Below are 19137 nucleotides of genomic sequence, written 5' to 3' on the forward strand. Positions count from 1 at the left end.
AATGAGCAGGCTTTGTCTGTATTGGTGTAGAGAGTGGAGTTATTGGTTTATGGGACTGGTTGTCTGCAAATAACAGAACTTGAAAGATAATAGAAAGAGGCGAAAACATACAGAAACCCAAGCAAAAGTAAGAAACATAAATGACGGGCGTCCAAAAAGCAGAAGACAAAGATTGATAAGTGAGGTCTCAAGAAAGACTGAAAATCAGGTTGTGAAAAAAATGAAACATCGTGGAGTGTGCTCCTTCTGTGCTCAGGACAGCAGAACTGTGCCTGTGCTGCAATCTTGTCATGAGTGAAAACTGAAATAGCTTTGCAATTCCAGTGCTTCTGTGCCTTCACCTGCACTTTCCAATACACTCTCAGGGCTGTCATTATACTGAAATAGAGAATTAGGTTCATACTTCACGCAAAATACTTTTAAAAAAGGCAACATTGGATGTTAGGTGTTACAGGATCACTTGTCAAACCCTCATTCATTTTACAACCTATCTCTAAGTTAGAAGACAGGTGCATTCAGTTTCTTTAAGGAACATTTTGAAATATTCACAGGTTTTTAAGACATGTGCCTAAACTGTGGAAAAAAATGTGGATGTCTATTTTTATACTTGTTTGTTTTCTGACATCGTTTTATGATTATAAATTTTGAAATAAAATAAATGGCAAATAAAGCAATATTCTTTGTGAAAGGTTTCACTGTTCTCTTCTCCCACTTACTAGCAAATACTAATCACTCTTCTGAAATAGGCTATCATGTCAAAAAAATGTTTCTTCTAAGCTTGAATTTATGTCGTGACTTAACACCAACCAGCAACTAAGCACCACACATCTGCTCACTCACTTGCCCTGGTGGGATGGGGGAGGGTAAACACGGTAAAACTCATATGGTGAGATAAAAACAGTTTAATAGGTAAAGAAAAAGCTGTGCACACAAAAAAGCAAAACAATAAATTAATTCACCATTTTTCATGGACAGACGGGTGTTCAGCCATCTTCAGGAAAGCAGGGTTTTATCACACACAATGGTTATTTGGGAAGACAAACACCATCACTCTAAACATCCTGCCCTTCCTCCTGCTTCCCCCAGCTTTAAATGTTGAGTTTGACATCATGTGGTATAGAATGTCCCTTTGGTCAGTTGAGGTCAATAGTTTCAGCTGTGTCCCCTCCCATCTCCTTGTGTATCCCCAGCCAACTCACTGGTGGGGTGGGGTGAGAAGCAGAAAAGGCCTCAGATCTGTGTAAACAGTGCTCAGCAGTAACAAAAACATCCCTATGTTATCACCATTATTTTCAGCACAAACACAAAGAACAGCCCCATATTAGCTAAAGTGAAGGAAATGAACTCTATCTCAGCTCAAACCAGCAGACTTTATAAATTTAACTAGTTAACACTCCTTAATATGAATCCACTAATAGCTTTCAAAGAAATGCAAGATAGGAGTCTGGATGAGTATGCTTTCAAAAGCCAGAAGATTAATTAGTCCTTCATATGAATGTACTTATTTAAATTGTAATTCCATTTAATCCTAAAGTGACAGATTTCTACATTTCATTTTGTACATTTAGAGAAAGATTTGTCAAGCTGTAAAACAGTATCTGTCAAGTTTTGGAGAATGCCAGGCCGATAACATACATTATATAAGTATGCAGCATAATTGAACACCTGTTTTTTTATTTCTGTTAATTCATATAGTTTTAAAGTAGGCAGGGGTATATTTAATTTATTATTCAGGTATGAGAATTCTTATTCATTTTTTACATCATATTTTGTGAAACAAAATTTTCCCTGTATCAGCAAGACCTTGTAAATAAGATATCATACATGAAAACCCCACAACTTTAACTATGCAGCATCTTGGCATCATCTCTGTATTTCCCCTTTCACAGGAGAATTAGGCAAACGGTATACATTTTAATTCAATGATATTCAAACTTCGGTCTATATCTGTCTTTCGACACTGAACTGTTTCAAGTTCTCTATGTGATGTAAATAAGAAAACCTGTTTGGTTTATTATATTCAAGACTACTATACTTGAAAAAGATTTAGTGTTAAAAAAAAAGTTTGAAAAGCACTACTAACTTTAGCAAGGGCTTTTGCAGATAGCACTTTCATTTAACTTAGCAGAAATTATAAATAAATTTTTTCAGAAATCAATACATGAACAGAACTCTTCACTAAGCAGAATTTATTCCAGAATTTGTGGTCTACTTGAAGATCTACAGTAGTTCCTCCTAACAATCCAGTTTTATTGGTGATCTGTGCTACATAAATAAAAATGATATGAGAAAGGAAAATTGTGAATATAATCTTTCTTTTTTCTTCTCTCATGTATTATTGTTGTCTTTTATAGGTCTTAGAAGCATGTAAAAATTCTTTGACCTCAAACATGAGAATCTTATATTTGAATAAAAGTATTACTAAAAATCCAGTGGTGGGAATATGAAGGAACAAGCTATATCATATTTTACACAACTCTACCTATGCACAAAATATATCCTTTTCTTTCTTAATTCTTATGGTCTTTTTTGTATTTTGAGCACTGAAGGGCATATACCATCTCCCGCCTGGTTTTATGGAGTGCCTAACTCTAGTATTTGACCTTGGTGATCAAAATAATTCTCTAGGTACTTTTCCATTATAAATATTCAATAAATATATGCACACATTGTCATTTTTACTTCATGTCTCAGTGATGTCAGAAAAGAAGGTAACAGAAAATCACTGTTTCATTCTTTCATTATTAATCTGATTAATATAAACCCTCTTTATCAATCTTGTGAATTACTGTGGCACAGGAAGCTTTGGACTTCAAGGTAAGTATTCACATTATCTTTTCAAAAGGAAGGAGACTGTATCAACAGCATCTCTAAATACAGAGCTTTGAAGTATTCTCTGCAGACCTTGGAAATGCAGTGCACAGTCTCAGGCTTCATAGGAAAATAAATGTTGGCTGGGATTCAAGTTTAACTAACTTAGACACCTTACTTAACAGCTATATTAACAGCCATTTCATCTCATTTTTGCCATCTAAAAGTTAGACTGTAACATCATCTGGAGTTCTCATTCGTTCAGTGGAGAGAGACAGATAACCTTGAGAAGGCTAATTATTTTTCATATCTTCCGTGTATTTCAGTATCAGATTAATTTAATTACCTAGCACTACCTGTTATTGTGACTTTTCATAGTTAAAAACTATTTTAATGTCTAAAGCAGAGATATTATTTTTTTCTCCTACACAGCACGTCAAGTAGCATCTGAGTCTTTTTTTTTCCAGTGGCCTCTGGAAACAGGAGGAAATATTAGACATTCATAGAGCATGAGGAAATACTGACAGAGCTTGCATTTCAAAGAGACAGCACCAACAGAAAATGCAGAAAGGGATATAACATCCTCTCTTAGTTTACTATGGCAGGGCATAAAATTCAGAGAAGGGTAACAAAGAAGATCAAAAGGTATGGAACAGATTCTATATGAAGGATGACTGAATAGCAATGGGCATTTCAATCTGGAAAAGACTTGTCTGAGGACAGATACTTGGATACTGAGTGGCAAGGATAGATGAATAGGGCATGATTGCTTTCAAAAAGAAACATAATAATTTAATGGAAGAAAAATCACTGAAGTGATTGTAAATGCAAAGTAAACAGATATGGCTTTGAAAATCCCAGAAATATCCTTTGCAAGTTGTTTAGACTGGGAATGTGTTTTGAGGAAATGTACTTCATTCTTGCACTCTTCCCTAGCTATCTCAGAAAGGCCACTTGCAGACACGGGGTCCTCTGGTTAAACATGCTCTAAGTATTGGTAAGTTCTTCCCCCTAGCCTGTGGGCCCACTGCAGCACAGATAATTTTTCTCTCTCTAGAAGAGGGTAGCACTGACATTGTCTATCTTGGGGAAGAAAAAGAAGCACAAATGGATCCACAATGCTAAACAACCTCTAATTAAAAAGTTAGTATCAACTATTCATTATGATTAAATGGTTTCCACTGATTGAAAATCAGATGTGAAACAACTTGGGCATGAATTACAGGATCAGTCATTCTGATCCAAATGTGAAAGAGAAGCCAGATTTGGAAAAAACAAATGTACAGTGTGCCCACTTGGCCTGACACAGCCACAGTCTTTGACTGTGAGAGGTCAGCTCATACTTATGTTCTCTGTGAAGAGAATAATTTGCTACCTAGAGATGGTGCTTCTTTCAGGACACTATCCCACCAGGTGCACCTGGAGATGGAAACCATATGCACATGGCATTAACTATTGGGTAATTCTTGGTCCTGGAGCTGTAAATGGATGTTATCCAGGAATCAGCATCCTTCAGCTTAGCTCATGTTTTGGTAGCAAGCCCAAACAGCAAGGAACTTCTGTCATGTGTGCTTCATGTCAGGACTGCTTTGTGCAGAGGAAGTGAAATCTGTCACAATCCATGCTTATACTGTCTGTAGAGTGCAGACTCTGGAGAGCATTATTCTTCCTTCTGGGTACAGGTTTCCTGGCTCAGAGACCTATTGGCATCATTCCAGACTGCAGCCTGAAAGCAAAGGATTATGTATGCAGTGAGGGGAACTGGTGTCAAGGTAGAAAATCAAACCTCTGTATCCTTTGAGATGTTTCCATTATCAATTGTAAAATAATAATATTTTATATAATATAACAATCATATGTATAATGCTTTATAGCAAAATTACTTTGAAATAAAGAAAATAAATGTTTGAAAAAATGTTGTATTATTTTAATGTAATGATAATAAGAAATACAATGACAATATATATACACAACTTAGAGCAGTTATAGGATAATAGATAATATCAATATAATTTTGAATGAAGTCAGGAAAAAAGCATGCCAATTTGGCTAAAAATGATAAGTTAAAAATCTAACCAAGCAAACATAAAACCCACAAAGGTAAAAGGTTATAAAAGGCAATGAAGTATAATGATGTCATTCACAATAAACATTTTTGGTAATACACTACTTTCTCATCAACAATCTTCACAGTAAGCAGTAATTATGAAATTAATACTGTGCAAACTCCTTACCAATTTGTGGATTTCATATTGTTAACTGAAGCCAAACCAATTAGTATACACTGTCTTTCAGATATGTCTAGATTAGACGCAGTTTCATGGTACCAAATTGGAAGTATATGCTGCACACATAACAGTATTTTGTTTGGCTTTATGAATAGTAATGAGGAAATGAACAGTGTCTTTTGTGTTGTTTAGTGATACCTTTCATCTGCACTCTGAAAATAGACTCTTCATTAATGGTTTTTTGTTGTTTTGGTTTGGTTTGGTTTTTGTTTTGTGAGAGGGTTGTTCCTTTTCAATGTACTTTGGGTTAATGAACCAACAGAACTTGCAGACACAGAGAATCTGAAAGTGGTGGTAGGCAATTTCTTTTTTGTGTTTTTTCTTTTTGTGTGTGTGTGTGTGTTCTGTTTCATATTTTTTAAAGACTGAGCAACGTTACAGACTAATAGCTTATGGCAGTCAACTAATGAATTGAAACTTCACTGAGATAGAAGGCACGCACAATGGAAATGTGTGAAAAATTGAAATGACAAGGTTGTTAAGGTAACTCTATCTTGGTTATGTATTTAGGAAGCTTATTATGATGTGGTAAAATGAAAACTTAATAAACATACCTAGTCATTATGAAGAAAAAAATACATCTTATTTATTAACAGCAAGATGGACAGATTTGCTCTTGCTGTGTTGTAATGAAAATGAAGTAAGTGACAAACAGTACCCAACTGCCCCATATGACTAGCCCATGTCAATACATAACATTAAAAAGTAATTTTAAGAAGTGCCTTTTCACATTAACTTTGTAAAACTAGCTGACTTCATGATTTTGTAAATGAGAATTTAAATGAAAATGCTCTGTCCATTGAGAGCATGGGAAGAATGCTAACAGGGCTTTGCAATTACATCCATGATATGCTTTCAGTGCACTTTTTTGCTTATTTAAATACATAGGTTTATGCTTAAACACATAGGTTTTTGCTTAAACATACTCTCAAAACTTCAGAAACTAAGGAATCCAGATAAAAGAACAGTTCATTGCCCTGTTATACCATGGTTAATCGAAATATTATCTGTGTGATTCTTTTCCTGCTGAAGTCATAATCTTTTCTGAATTACATTGTGTATTAGGGCCATACTTATCCTAGGATGTAGTGGGCTCTTAATACTTTTCTAGTTTTCTCAAACTCCCTGTCCCTAGAATTTCAGAAAAAGCAGAGAAAGTAGGTGGATCATCCAAAAATGTTTTCAAGGTTGCAATGTTCATTAGTGGTACAACAAGAAAGTTGAGGTGGAAACACCAATACTGGTGAGTGTCTGATATAACAACACAAAACAAAGGCACAGATAAGAGACAGAATGAAAAAGAGATGGCCATGTGGCTCAACATGCTGTTATCAGACCCTTAATTAAACAACTAATACAAGTCAAATAAGAATATTAAGGGAACATATTATGGTTCGGCCTATAAGCAAACTTGAAAATATGGATAATAATAGTTGGTATCCCCTGAAGACTGTGGAAATGAGAATACCAGCTGCACCAGTTGAAGATTGGACTACTGCTCTGATCTGGCAGTTAAATCCAGCATCTAATACTTGACTTGTTTTTCCCATACAGATTTCACATGGCAATACATTTGGGAACTGAGCCAAAAATGTAGCTTATTTGTTGGTAGAATGAATCTTAATTTTTGGTAGCAAGATAGGCTGCCAGCTGGTGACGTAATGATATATAACACTGATTGTTTTTATTATTTTTGTAGTAGTGAAAAAAACTGGTACATGTAGGAACCAACTCCAAAATTCACAAGCAAATACTGAGACAACTGGAAATATTTGGTCTTATCATTACACTACTGGAAGATTCTTTAGATGTCCATTTTATGTAGCTGCTTTGTTCTTTTTGTGGACATTTTTTTCCAGAGCTAAATGAAAATGGTGCTTAAATGGTTGATCCAGCTACAAGACAGAACATTTTACATGTGCCCTTAGTATCATTTGTATCTATAACAAAGAATTCACAGGAAGCTGAAATTTTATTTTCTTTCTGGTAAAGCGGGTAGCAACTATACTTTGTTCTAAAGGTGAGATAGTACACTACAAAAATAATTCAAAGATGAGGTCTATAATTTTAGCTTTACAAAGGAGAAATTATATGATTTAATCCAATATTGGCATTGTGAATTAAGAAGTTCCGAATATGTTTCTTCAGTCTCCTGAAGTGTAGCATAAAATTGACCCTTGAGAATAAGAAAATACCAGTACAATATGGTTTCTGTCACTATCTCTATGGTCTCTTAACCAAGCAATGAAGATTTTAAGGGGGTTTCTTTTGGGGTTTGTTTTTTTTTTTTTTTAAATTATACGCTTTTACTAAGTATTGAGTGCAATTGTTTAACTACCTTAATTTTGTTCAGTTATTCAACACAGTTGTAAAGCAAGCTGAAATAGCTATAATGCTACTCACATATTCAATACTGAAAAGTTCTTTATCTTCTTGTAATCATTGCTAAGAATAGTAATTTTGTCAATTTGTTTTTTACAGAATATAAATGAAAAACTTTATTGAAGAGAGTTAATATAAACCTTTTAAAATGTAACCTTTTAAAAAGAAACTTCTTTTGCTGTGATGTCACACTGATTTATTCTGTGCCTGTTAGTTCTGGCTCAGGCTCCCATTCTCACTAATGAACTGGTCTCCTTGGAGAGCTCTTGTTGTACAATGAGGTAGTGTATAGCAGCAGGTTATGTTGCTCTGAGAAGCATCTTGGGTTAACTTGCGTATCAGTCCCAAGAGAAGATATGTATCAGAACTATCATTCCCAAGAAAAAAGTTTGAACTGTGGATCAATTTTTTGTACAGAGAACTGAAATATCTATATGATAAATTCAAGAAAACCAATATGAAACATCATTGTTATCGGACTCTTTAATTTCCTCTGCATTGGTTGTCAATGGAGTTTGAAAAAGTAGCTCAAATCATAGAATCACAGAATCAGGAATTGTAGGGGTTGGAAGAGACCTTGAGAGATCATCGGGTCCAACCCCCCTGCCAAAGCAGGCTCCCTAGGACAAATACAAAAGTGTAATGATATGACTTCCAGACTACATGACTTCAGACATGATCTGAGTCATGACTGACATCTCTGTACAGGCAGAAAAAAAGTTATAGCTATTTTGACTGTATTGGTAAACAAGGCCAAGTGTAGAGTGCTGCACATGGGACATAACAACCCCATACAGAGCTACAGGCTTGGGGGAGACTGGCTGGAGAGCTGTCAGGAAGAGAAGGACCTGGAGATGTTGGTTGACTGCAGGCTGAATATAAGCCAGCAGTGTGCCCAGGCGGCCAAGAAGGCCAATGACATCTTGGCTTGTGTCAAAAACAGTGTGGCCAGTAGGTCTGGGAAAGTGATTTTTGCCCCTGTAATCAGCATTGGTGAGGTTGCAGTTCGAGTACTGTGTCCAGTTCTGGGCTCCTCACCACACGAAGGACGTTGAGGTCCTCGAGCAAGTGCAGAGAAGGGCAACCAGGCTGGTGAAGGGGCTGGAGGGCAAATCCTATGAGGAGTGGCTGCGGGAGCTGGGGCTGTTTAGCTTGGAGAAGAGGAGGCTGAGGGGAGACCTTACCACCACCTACAACTACCTGAAGGGTGGTTGTAGTGACGTGGGCAATGGTCTCTTCAGCCAGGTGACAGGAAATAGGACAAGGGGAAATGTCATGAATCTGTGTCAGGGCAGGTTCAGATTGGATATTGAAAAAAATGTTTTACTGGAAGATTTGTCAGGGCCTGGAACAGGCTGCCCAGGGATGTGGTTGAGTCACCTTCCCTGGATGTGTTCAAAAAAAGGGTTGATGAGGTACTTAGGGATATGGTTTTGCTTAGTATGGGAATGGTTGTACTTGATGATCTTCAAAGGTCTTTTCCAACTTTGTGATTCTGTGATTCTGTGATACACAGATAGCCTCATGTGCTAAAAATTACATATCTTTCTTTAACCTTTGAATAAAGGTTTCAAATACCTGGAGTAAGCAAAATAATGTAATTGTGGAATTAAAATTTCCAGTATTTTATAAATCATATTTGTTTCTGTTTGCATGTTCATGCTTTCTGGAGAGTAGCAGTTTTGTTTTGAATCAAGTTCAGTTATATTTTCTAAATAATTCACAATGTATTTTTCTTTCAAAAAGTTGACAAATAAATAGGTTTGAAATTCACTTATTTTATGCTGCTGGTCAAATAACTTATGTATTTGTTCATACTTAATTCAAAGAATTGCAAAAATATTTCAAACATTAAATTTTATCAATAGTATTAGTTGAAAATATATGACAAACATGATAGATTGTTTATCAAAATGCTTCCATTAATTGCTTCTGAAAATACAGACCAATAATTTGTAAATATATTTAGAATACAGCTCCATAAATAATTATCAAAGTTATTCTTCTGGCTTTTATTCCAAATCCACTATTTTTCATTCAGTTTCTATAGTGAGTAACCCAAAGTTCACGGATACCTCAAAAAGTTCTTCCATTACTTTATCAGGCTTTGGATCGGTGGCTTAGCCCAAGCACAGGAAAGACTTTCAATAGAGACTGTTCTGAATCTCTCCAGTGCATATCTTATTCCATTATCCATTGCTAATTTACATGCATATTTGAAATCAAAGCGGAGTGTGTCATTTGAAAGCAGTGTGCAATTAGATTAATTTATCTTTTGAATACATCTATAAAGAGAGTGGTGAATTAACCAGCAATTACAAAATTTCTTTTCCAAATACTAGTAGCCCAGATGACCTGGGTATTGTTTCACTTTTTAAATTGCATGTACAGAAATAAGTAGCAATATAGATAAATATATCCAATGTATACTGATACTAAAGAGAAATGAGATGGGTAACAGTAATTTGCATTTTATGTTGGTTTCTACAGAAGACTGATGTGGAGGTAAATTGAGTCAAACTATGCCATTATATTTCTGCAAGGATTTGCAGAATTTTAACAGCATCATTTTTTGCTATTCCACAGTCAATATGCATTCACTGTTCTATTTTCTGATTCTGTGGTTTTGATAGGTTTCATGTGTCAGGGTTATGCATTTTTGTTACGTTAACGAATAGAGAAAGCTCATACAATTTTAAAATATCTTACTGAAAATCTCAAAAAAGCAAAACCAAACTAGAAACAGTTGTTACACATCACAAGTTTAGGTTTAAAAAGGTGTGCTGCAAAGAAACAATATTCAGTATAAAGTATATGCAGCAAGTTTATTTCATAACTTCAGCTAGTGCTAAAATATAATGAAAAATAGAGTTTCTCTTGGTATAGAAAAATTGTTGATATTCATAGTAGTATCAATTGCACAGTGATCAGGCAAACGAGACTCATTCCATCTGAATTATTATGTTGAGGATGATAGTATGCCTTCTACCTGTACAGATGAGAAAAATTAAAATATTGTCTAAAATATATAACTACTGCTCCATAATGTTAGCAATCATGCTATGTGGTCCTTTCTGTAGATGAAGAAATTTAAGAGTAGTTAGATGGTCTGGGTAAGAGTGTTGTAGTTCTAATTAATATTCAGACTTTCTGATTCTTACATTCATTCCGACCATCTATTATGGAACCTGAATTTAGTCATTGCAATCTCTAGCATTTTAGTTCAAGGCAATGTTGAGAGAATCAGATTACCTTAATCACAGCTGACAGACCTTAGCTCCTTGTACAGTGGATGTAGAAATCTGTGATGACCCAGGTTTCTAATAAAGAACTGAATTAGAAGGAATGGATGGACATGTACATGTTTTGTTATAATTTCACCAACTGAAAGTAAAATATATGGCAAAGGGATGACATACAGATGGTGTCAGTCCACTGTATGCCATTTTTAAACACCAAAGAAAGTAAATATATCTAATATACCAATTGTTCTCCAGGATTGTGTACACACACCCACAAATATAAGGGTTCTACTTTGGTTGATATAAAATGGAAACCAACTTAATCTTTCTTTACCTTTGGACACTGATAGAAGAAGAGAAAAATGTTATCTTCATCCATTTTCTTATGTGTAAATATTGTTATTTTTATTGGATTGTAAAATACATTTGTTAGTAATTTTTATTTGTGAAAGAAGTCAGAAAGCCATGTGATTTAATTTGTTTTTATAGTCATATTATTTTGCAAGCCTGACCACAAAGAGAATGCATGGAGTAAGATGCATTATATAGGAAGATAAAATATGAGAAAACAGAAACAAGTTAGCTCAGTGACAAGTTTTAGTTGTAATTCTAGTCTTGAATGCACAAGGAAGTAAAAACATTATATATGATGTGGAACTAAATGGTACAACATGAACATTTTATAATATATAAGTACACATATACAGAGCTGTATATAAGTTCTAGCTGGTACATAAAACTAAAAGCTGTGTTATATATTTGTCATATATTTAATTACTGTGGCATGCTTAATTATGGTCATTGATTTAGGGACCATCTTAGTCAATAAAATAAGAAATCTATTTATGTGGATTAAAGGGTCTTTGTACTCTTCATTATAGCTCAAGGTTTATCATTGCTCCATATTTCCACACTTGACTGTTAGACATGTTCACAGAACAGCCTGCTTCATGTTTTTCGTCTTTCTATCCAAATTGAAAGCATTTTGTCAAAACTCACAATAGTCCTACTATCAAGTTTACAATGAATATGTAGATCCCATATCTGCTTCTACTTTTGCAGTACAGGAAAGAAGAAAAGTCTTTGTGGCCAGCCTGGATCTGTCAGAAAAACTCTTGACTGCAATAGGCACCGAGCATCTCACAGATGACACCAGTTCTAGATAAAGCTGCACAGGAGGGCCTGATGTAACCCTCACATGATATGAATAGAATCATCTGCAGAACAAAGAAGATCCTTATTTGACAACATGCCCCATCTTATTCCCTTTGCACAACAGTTCTTGCCCAGGACACCATCTTATCTGTAGCAGAGCTAACTACATATTTCACTTTGTCAACCAGAGTCCAGCTTGGACTTTAGGCATAAGCGAAGTTTGAGGAGATGTCATTGTTGGTATTTTAGGTAAAATATTACTGTTCATGTTACCGAGCAGTACACTACCAAATTATTGATTATATAAATATAGATAAATGTTATGATACAATTTTGACTTGATTCTATAGAAAAAGGTAATTAAAACAGTATCACCAAACTGAAAGTCAGATTTTCAGAAATTTGGAAAAAATGTTTTTTGCAATTTCTTTTTTCTTTTTTTATTGCCTTGGACTATGCTTCTCTTTGCCAAATTGTAAGGCAACTAATTTCAGTATATTGTCAGCTGCAGTACTTCCTAAGTTTTTTTTGTTGTAGGCAAAAAGATCCATCTTGAGCTGTATGCTTGCACATCTTTTGCCATACATGTAGGGTCTTTGCAAGTGGGATATTTACCACTTAGAAGTACAAAGTAGTTATCTCTTGTTAAAGCACAAACAAAAGATAGCTAAAATTTAAAATTTTCACCAATCCTAATAAAAAAATCAAGGAAATGTGGTATGTATCTGTCAGGACGGGAAGATTCAACCTCTGATTCTCCCTGATGATTTGAACTTCTTGCACTTTAGAATTCTCCTTTAAAATCTTACCCTTTTCTGTATTGATGCTACTCCCATTGCATTTCAGAGGTACTAAAATTCCCATCTCAATAATCTTATTTCTATCAGTAATATTATTTGTTGTTATTATGCATGGTGTGTACAGTACAATCTTTCTCAAAACTTTCTGCAAAAATAATTTTAGTCACTTTTTCCCTTCAAGCTCTGTAACAGTTGTATCAGCAACCTGAGGCTGCCCATTGTCTACACAGTTTTAATTAATGTGACTAGATCAAACATGTATAATTTGAGAAAGATTTTTTTTTACGGTGTTTTTACCAACTCCAGACTCTGGTATCATGGTAAGGGAATTCCTCCTTGAAGTTCTTACTACCTCAGGCTCTGATTTTTGCATCCTGGTAAGGATTAAGAGTAAATATCTGTTACATGATTCTGATCTCCGGACAGGCTGTTTTGGGATATATTTGTTTTGAATAATCCTGGTTCAACCAATACAAATGCTTTCTTGAAAATGAACTTCAATTGGTTGTCAACAGTTTCTTTTCCATTCGAATTTGCCCTAATACCAGTGTTTCCAGCCTGCAGAAATAGTTGGATGCTGGAGGGCATGCTCAAGTCCAAACCAGCTTTCAATGATGACTAGAAGCAGCACTGAGCTGAGTCAAGTTCAAATTTCAAATGTCTATTTCCATACATGATTTTTTACCCTGCTATGTACTTTTAACTGATACTGGAAAACAATTTTATTTGAGAACTGAAAAATAAGTTCTGTGTCCTAACTGCATGTAGTCTTAGTGCAACCAATTTTCACTAGGTGAGCCATTTGCTTTTGATAATTGACATGTATATTTTTTTAGGTTATAGATGATGTTAACTCAGGTTGAGAATTTTGTTCAGGAGTTCTGGGTTTCTTATAGTAGACTATGTCATGCAGTACATAGAAAGAGTGTGTGAATAATCTCTGCTTTTAAAGAATAGTACAAACAACCTGGGAAAATAGCAATAAATATTTATTTCAAGAACACTGACTGCTGCCATTGAAAAATGCTTTAGGCAAAGTGCTTATCAAACCTTATAGTATTCTACACATGTAAAGATTTTATAATGACATCCAGTGAGAAAAATTGTTTCTTAGTAGTAAATTTATTTCACAATCGAGGATAGAAGCATTAGAAATATTTAAAAGCAAGCAAAAAAGTACAACTAAAAATCTCCAAAACACTGGATTTGGTTTTTGTGTTGGTTTACTTCGATAAAAGGATAATAAAGACATAACAATGTGCTGCGATACATACAATATTATCTTTGAAGGACAAAAGGTCTACTTTACTCTATGTTTATTGCTCTGAACAGATCTAATAGTAACTCGTATCTGAACATTGGATTAAAATAATAAATTTTAATGGTTAAAAAAATTAGACTTTTATAAGCAATGATTTTACTGCTAACATATTAATAGTCTAGAATTGAATACCATCTTACTGGTTTATTCACTTCCAAGGTCAAAGATTAGATTTAGATTAATTTTGCTTTTATTATGACTAGATAAAACTAAACGAACAATTAAATGAACAGCTTTTTAGGTTTCTTCTGATTATTGCAATTGTGGAAAACCTTTAAAATTTCTGAAGCAGATTCTATTATTTGGAAACAATCAAACATTGAAAACATGGGGTTTAATTACTTTAGAAAAAAAGAAGACTGGAAGAGCCCAACAATACAAAAAGGAAATTGCATGAACTTAGCAGATGTAAGTGTAAATGGGAAAGAGAGAAATTAAAAACAGATACAAACTACGGCCAGCTCACAAGAGTTATATGTGATAAACAACAGAAGACAGGGAAACCAAACAAGGCAGTGTAGAGGTTTCTTTTAACTGTCTCATAGTGAAGGTTGTTCTGAACCACTTAGTTTAGTGGACAGGAGTTCAGACCACATTGGTATCCCGCAGTACACAAACTCAGCAAACAATCAAGAATCAGCAACTACCTGAGCCTTGAGAATGCTTTGTTCTCTTTGAATGACATCTACAGGGACATGATTCAGCAGAGGAAAAGCTGGAAAATTGTGTGAGGAATTAGACCAAAAATGAAAAACATCAATTCAGACAGTGGCCCCAGTCACCCCTTCTTGGATCTTTCTTAAAGAAAATCAGAATACAGTCTTGCCAGGTGCATCCACTTGAGCAGTAAGTTAGTACTTCTGCCTCTCGCCATTTTCCAGTGTTTTTCAGTTTATTATCTGTCTCTCGTTATATTCACAATACTGCTGTGATATTTTATCAATGCACTTCATCAGGTTCTGTAAGGATCGTTTTGCTCTGAGTTCTGCAAACAGGTTTCACTAATGTTTTGTGCACCAGGAGACTCAAAGGGGGTTGTAAAAGCGACTCAGCTTTGGATTGCCTTAAGGCCCCATATCTGCAGAGACAACCCATGAGGAGCTGTGTAGGTAGCTCAGAATGAACAGGGCAGTGTTGCATAATTCAAAGAACAAAAAACCTGTGTTGAGCCTTAAATTACTTCAACAATATGCCCAATCAAACCACTATTCAGCTGCCTAGAAGTAAGATAAAGGCAAGCCAGAGGTTCTCCATTTGGCCTTGATGGGCCCAGACAATACAAAGATTTGCAACAGATAGGGCATAAGATAAGGGGGGACACTGCTAATGACAAACTGGAAGGTGGTAAGAAGAGGGAAAGAAAAACCCTCGGATTCTGGCTGAGAACTGTGAGCCCCTTCTCCAACTCTGAGAGGAGGAGACCTTTCCCCCTTGGCCAGGATGCTGGCTGAGGTAACGTATTGAGAGTCCTTACCTGGAGAGATGGGTAAGTGAATATTTGATATATTTTAAGTTTGTACTTTCAGGTGATTGACTAACACACATATAGTATTTAGTGTGCTTGAATCTTGAATCTTGTGAGTTGCCTGCGGGCGGTAATTGTGAGTTTTGTGACTCTTTTGTGGTTGCAGTAATGTATTTCACAAATTTCTTGCGGTGGTCTTCTAAACCACAATAGTGCAATTCTCCACTGTATCCATGAAACATGCAATAATGAGGTGTCGAATGTGCAGATGGGTTTTAAAACCCTGCAGTAGAGTGCCTTTCTGCCAGAGATGCAAAGCATGTTTTGTCTGCTGCTTAGCGTACACTTACCCATTATTTCTCAAAGCTGCACGTAATATTATTTAGTCCTGTCACTGAAGGCTCTATCTGGGCAAGAATGGTTTTCTCCAAAGCGCTGTTTACCTCTTGGATTTGCATCATGAACTATTACAATGCACTACCTAATACTACTAAAACTCACTGTATAGTAACTAACCACTGTAATAATATGATCACTCTGTTATAACTCAATGTTAACTTAAGCCCTTTATTGTGAAAAAAGCATGCCTTACTCTTGTCAATAATTTTGTTTTCCGCTGTTGGCTTATTCAGTCTTTGTTAGGTTGGAAAAACTGACAACAGACTACATGGCCTAAAGAATTACATAAATACTACTTTAATAAATGCATTTCATGTTCAGGTCCATGATATTCAGGGAGGAAGTGACCAGATACATTCAAGAAGTACTTGGCACTCAACAGAATTCTATCTCTCTAACCGTATTTACAGAATGGTGTATTTATGTCTAAGTCCAAAAAAAAAAACCCAAGTTCATTTTGGATTTAAGCAGCTCTTTGACTTCTGACAATGTTCGTAACACCTCAGGGATACCAAATATTCTCTTCCTATCTAAACTCAGAGATTCTCTACTGTTTATAGAGGCCTATAAGATTTAAGGTTGAAACATTCTGTATAAAAATATATATATCTATGTATTTTATTTAAAACCTCATCCGTTTAGTGACCTCCCGGGTATGAAAATTTGACTTCTATTCTGGCTGTGGGCAAAGTCTGCGGTACAGGGCATTCAATCCACTCTAGTAGAGACTGGCAGTCTGAGCTAGATTTTCTGAAATACTAGCAGAGACAAAATAATAGATGAATGGAAAGGATGAGTGAGTAGCTGATAGTAAAAATATATTTAAAAAAAATAAAATCTGAGGAAAAGATGATTACTTTGTTTCATGCGTGGCCCTGGTGATGATATTTGTTTCTTTGTTATACATGCATGTCAATATGTGAGAGAGGGAGAAAATGCGTGTATAGGCATGCTGTGAAAATAACTTTGAGCTTTAAAAGTCAAAATCTCAAGCTTCAGAAAATGCAAGTATGGATGCTTTTCCAAACTTACTTTAACTCCATTGTCCATGCGTTTAAGAAACAGGTTTTTATTGCACAGCAATATAATCTTTTTTCATGGGATGTCTGTTCAATGTATGGGATGAATAATGCTCACTTACTAAATAGTAATACAGTGTTTTGGATTTTTTCTGTCCTGTTGTCGTGGTTTTACCCAGGCTGAGAGCCGAGATCCACGCAGCTGCCTGCTCTTTAAAGGAAAAGTGGAGGGGGAGAAGGGTGGGGGGGAGGTATGAGGCAAGGGAAGGGAAAAGGAAGGGGCAAATAACAACCCCGAAACCAAGAAACCAAAAACCCTTGGGTTGGGATAAAGATAGTTTACTAAAGTAGCAGAAAGATACAATATAACAATGCTAACAGGACTTTAGTGCAAAAAATATATGAAGCTGTTGATACACAATGCAGTTCCTCACCAAACCACACAACTCAGGCCGTGCCACCCAGAGCTGTCCCGGAACCCGACCATCCCCCAAAAACCCCACGTCCTGGAGCCGCCCCTGCTCCTCCTCCTATCAGCCCTCCTTTAAACTGAGCAGGACGTAATTGGCATGGAATACTCTCTTTGGCCAGTTTGGGTCACCTGTCCTGGCTTCACCCCTCCTTTCTCATTAATAGAGAAATACGAAGAGGTTTTTTTTTTTTTTTTTCTGAATTACACATGGTGAAGTTTCTTTCGTGGAATCTGCAACTATCTATAGCTGTCAGCTAAAGTTAGTCTGATGATACAATTGAAAACATCTGGGTTTCAGTCTTTCTGTAGTCTCCTTAATATGCCCCTAGAATGTAACGGGAATTAAAAATGTGCACATAAATTTAACATACAAAATAGAAGTGCCCTTTTACAAATCAAGAGCAAAAAACATTCATGAAAAGAGAATGTGGTCCTTGTTGTAGAGTGGTTATAAGTGGTTCAGCAATTTGGTAACTGCATTTTTTTAACTGTAATTAGAAAAGCTTTGATATTTCTTCTATATTTTTGACCCATTAATTAGAGCGAGTTATTCTCTAACCAGAACACAGTTCACAGGCTGCAGTACAAGTCCTTCTCCTTTCTTATCTGGAGGTCACTGATATTAAGATCAGCATGGGTTAATTGGAAATCTAGCCCTTTGTTTACTTTTATGGCTATGCTGTTTGTTTGGCGTTTTTTCCTTTAGACTCAAACAGCAGATATTTTTTTTTGAATGACATGAAAAATAATATTCACTGTTGACATTCCATGATTATTAGAAATGAAGCTTGTTAGATGGTAACCACGCGCTCACTTTTTGTGTTGGTGCTGAATTTTTATTTTATTGTTTAAACTCCTCTATTTCACTTCTAGTGTCCTAGAAAAAAAGAAAAAGGAAACAAACTCCAGTATGATACATTAAGTTTTCTGCTTAATTTCTTTTCTTTCTTCCTTTTTCCTGGTTTTAGGCCTAAGTATGATAATGTGTAGGGGAGCTTTCTGCTATCTTTTTTGGATAATCTCAGTAGTGACTTAATCTTGCTTTGAATGGCAAGAGAAGGATTTGGTTCTCTAGAAACTGATTGGCAGAAAGCATTTATGTGATGCTGTGTTGACTGGCTTTTCTGATTTAGGCTTGTGTCACTCTTGAGATATTTGTGCTCCACAGGCAAGGGTGTTACTGGGTATATTTTTCCATTAAGCATGCTCTTTATACAGTCTTCTGTATAAAGAAGTATATGTGCTCAATGGAGCACTTTTTATCTGTGCATTTTACTCAAGTAAAAAGCATACCTATTTTATCTTAGTTTTGTCTCGCTTAGGTAACTAAGTTTTCCTAGTCATAATATACACAATGGCCATAAAGCCCATGAAAATAAAGTAGTACTTACTTAAACACAGATTTAATTTTGAGATATTACCAACTCATCATAATTCATAATCATAATTCACTGGAACCTCCACAAATGAGTGATTTACTAATGCATAACGTGTAACACAAAACATGCAGCTTCCTAGCCCAAAACTTGAAAAATGAAAGAAAAAAACTGTAAACTCAGAATTGACAAACCAAGTATAAAATTGCATGCCAATCATCCTATCATCTTCCCAACAGCACAAGAAACTATTGCAGCATTGCAACTACCACAGTCTATGAAATGCATTCCACTATTAGTCTTCAGCCTTAGACAGGCCCTGCATACTTTCATGTTTCCTCTAGTTCTGCAGCATGAAACACCAGTGCTGGGGATGACACCTTGTTAGTTCTTTTCATTTCTACAGG

Source organism: Gallinula chloropus, assembly GCF_964237585.1.
Source record: "Gallinula chloropus genome assembly, chromosome: 3".
NCBI classification, from domain to species: domain Eukaryota; kingdom Metazoa; phylum Chordata; class Aves; order Gruiformes; family Rallidae; genus Gallinula; species Gallinula chloropus.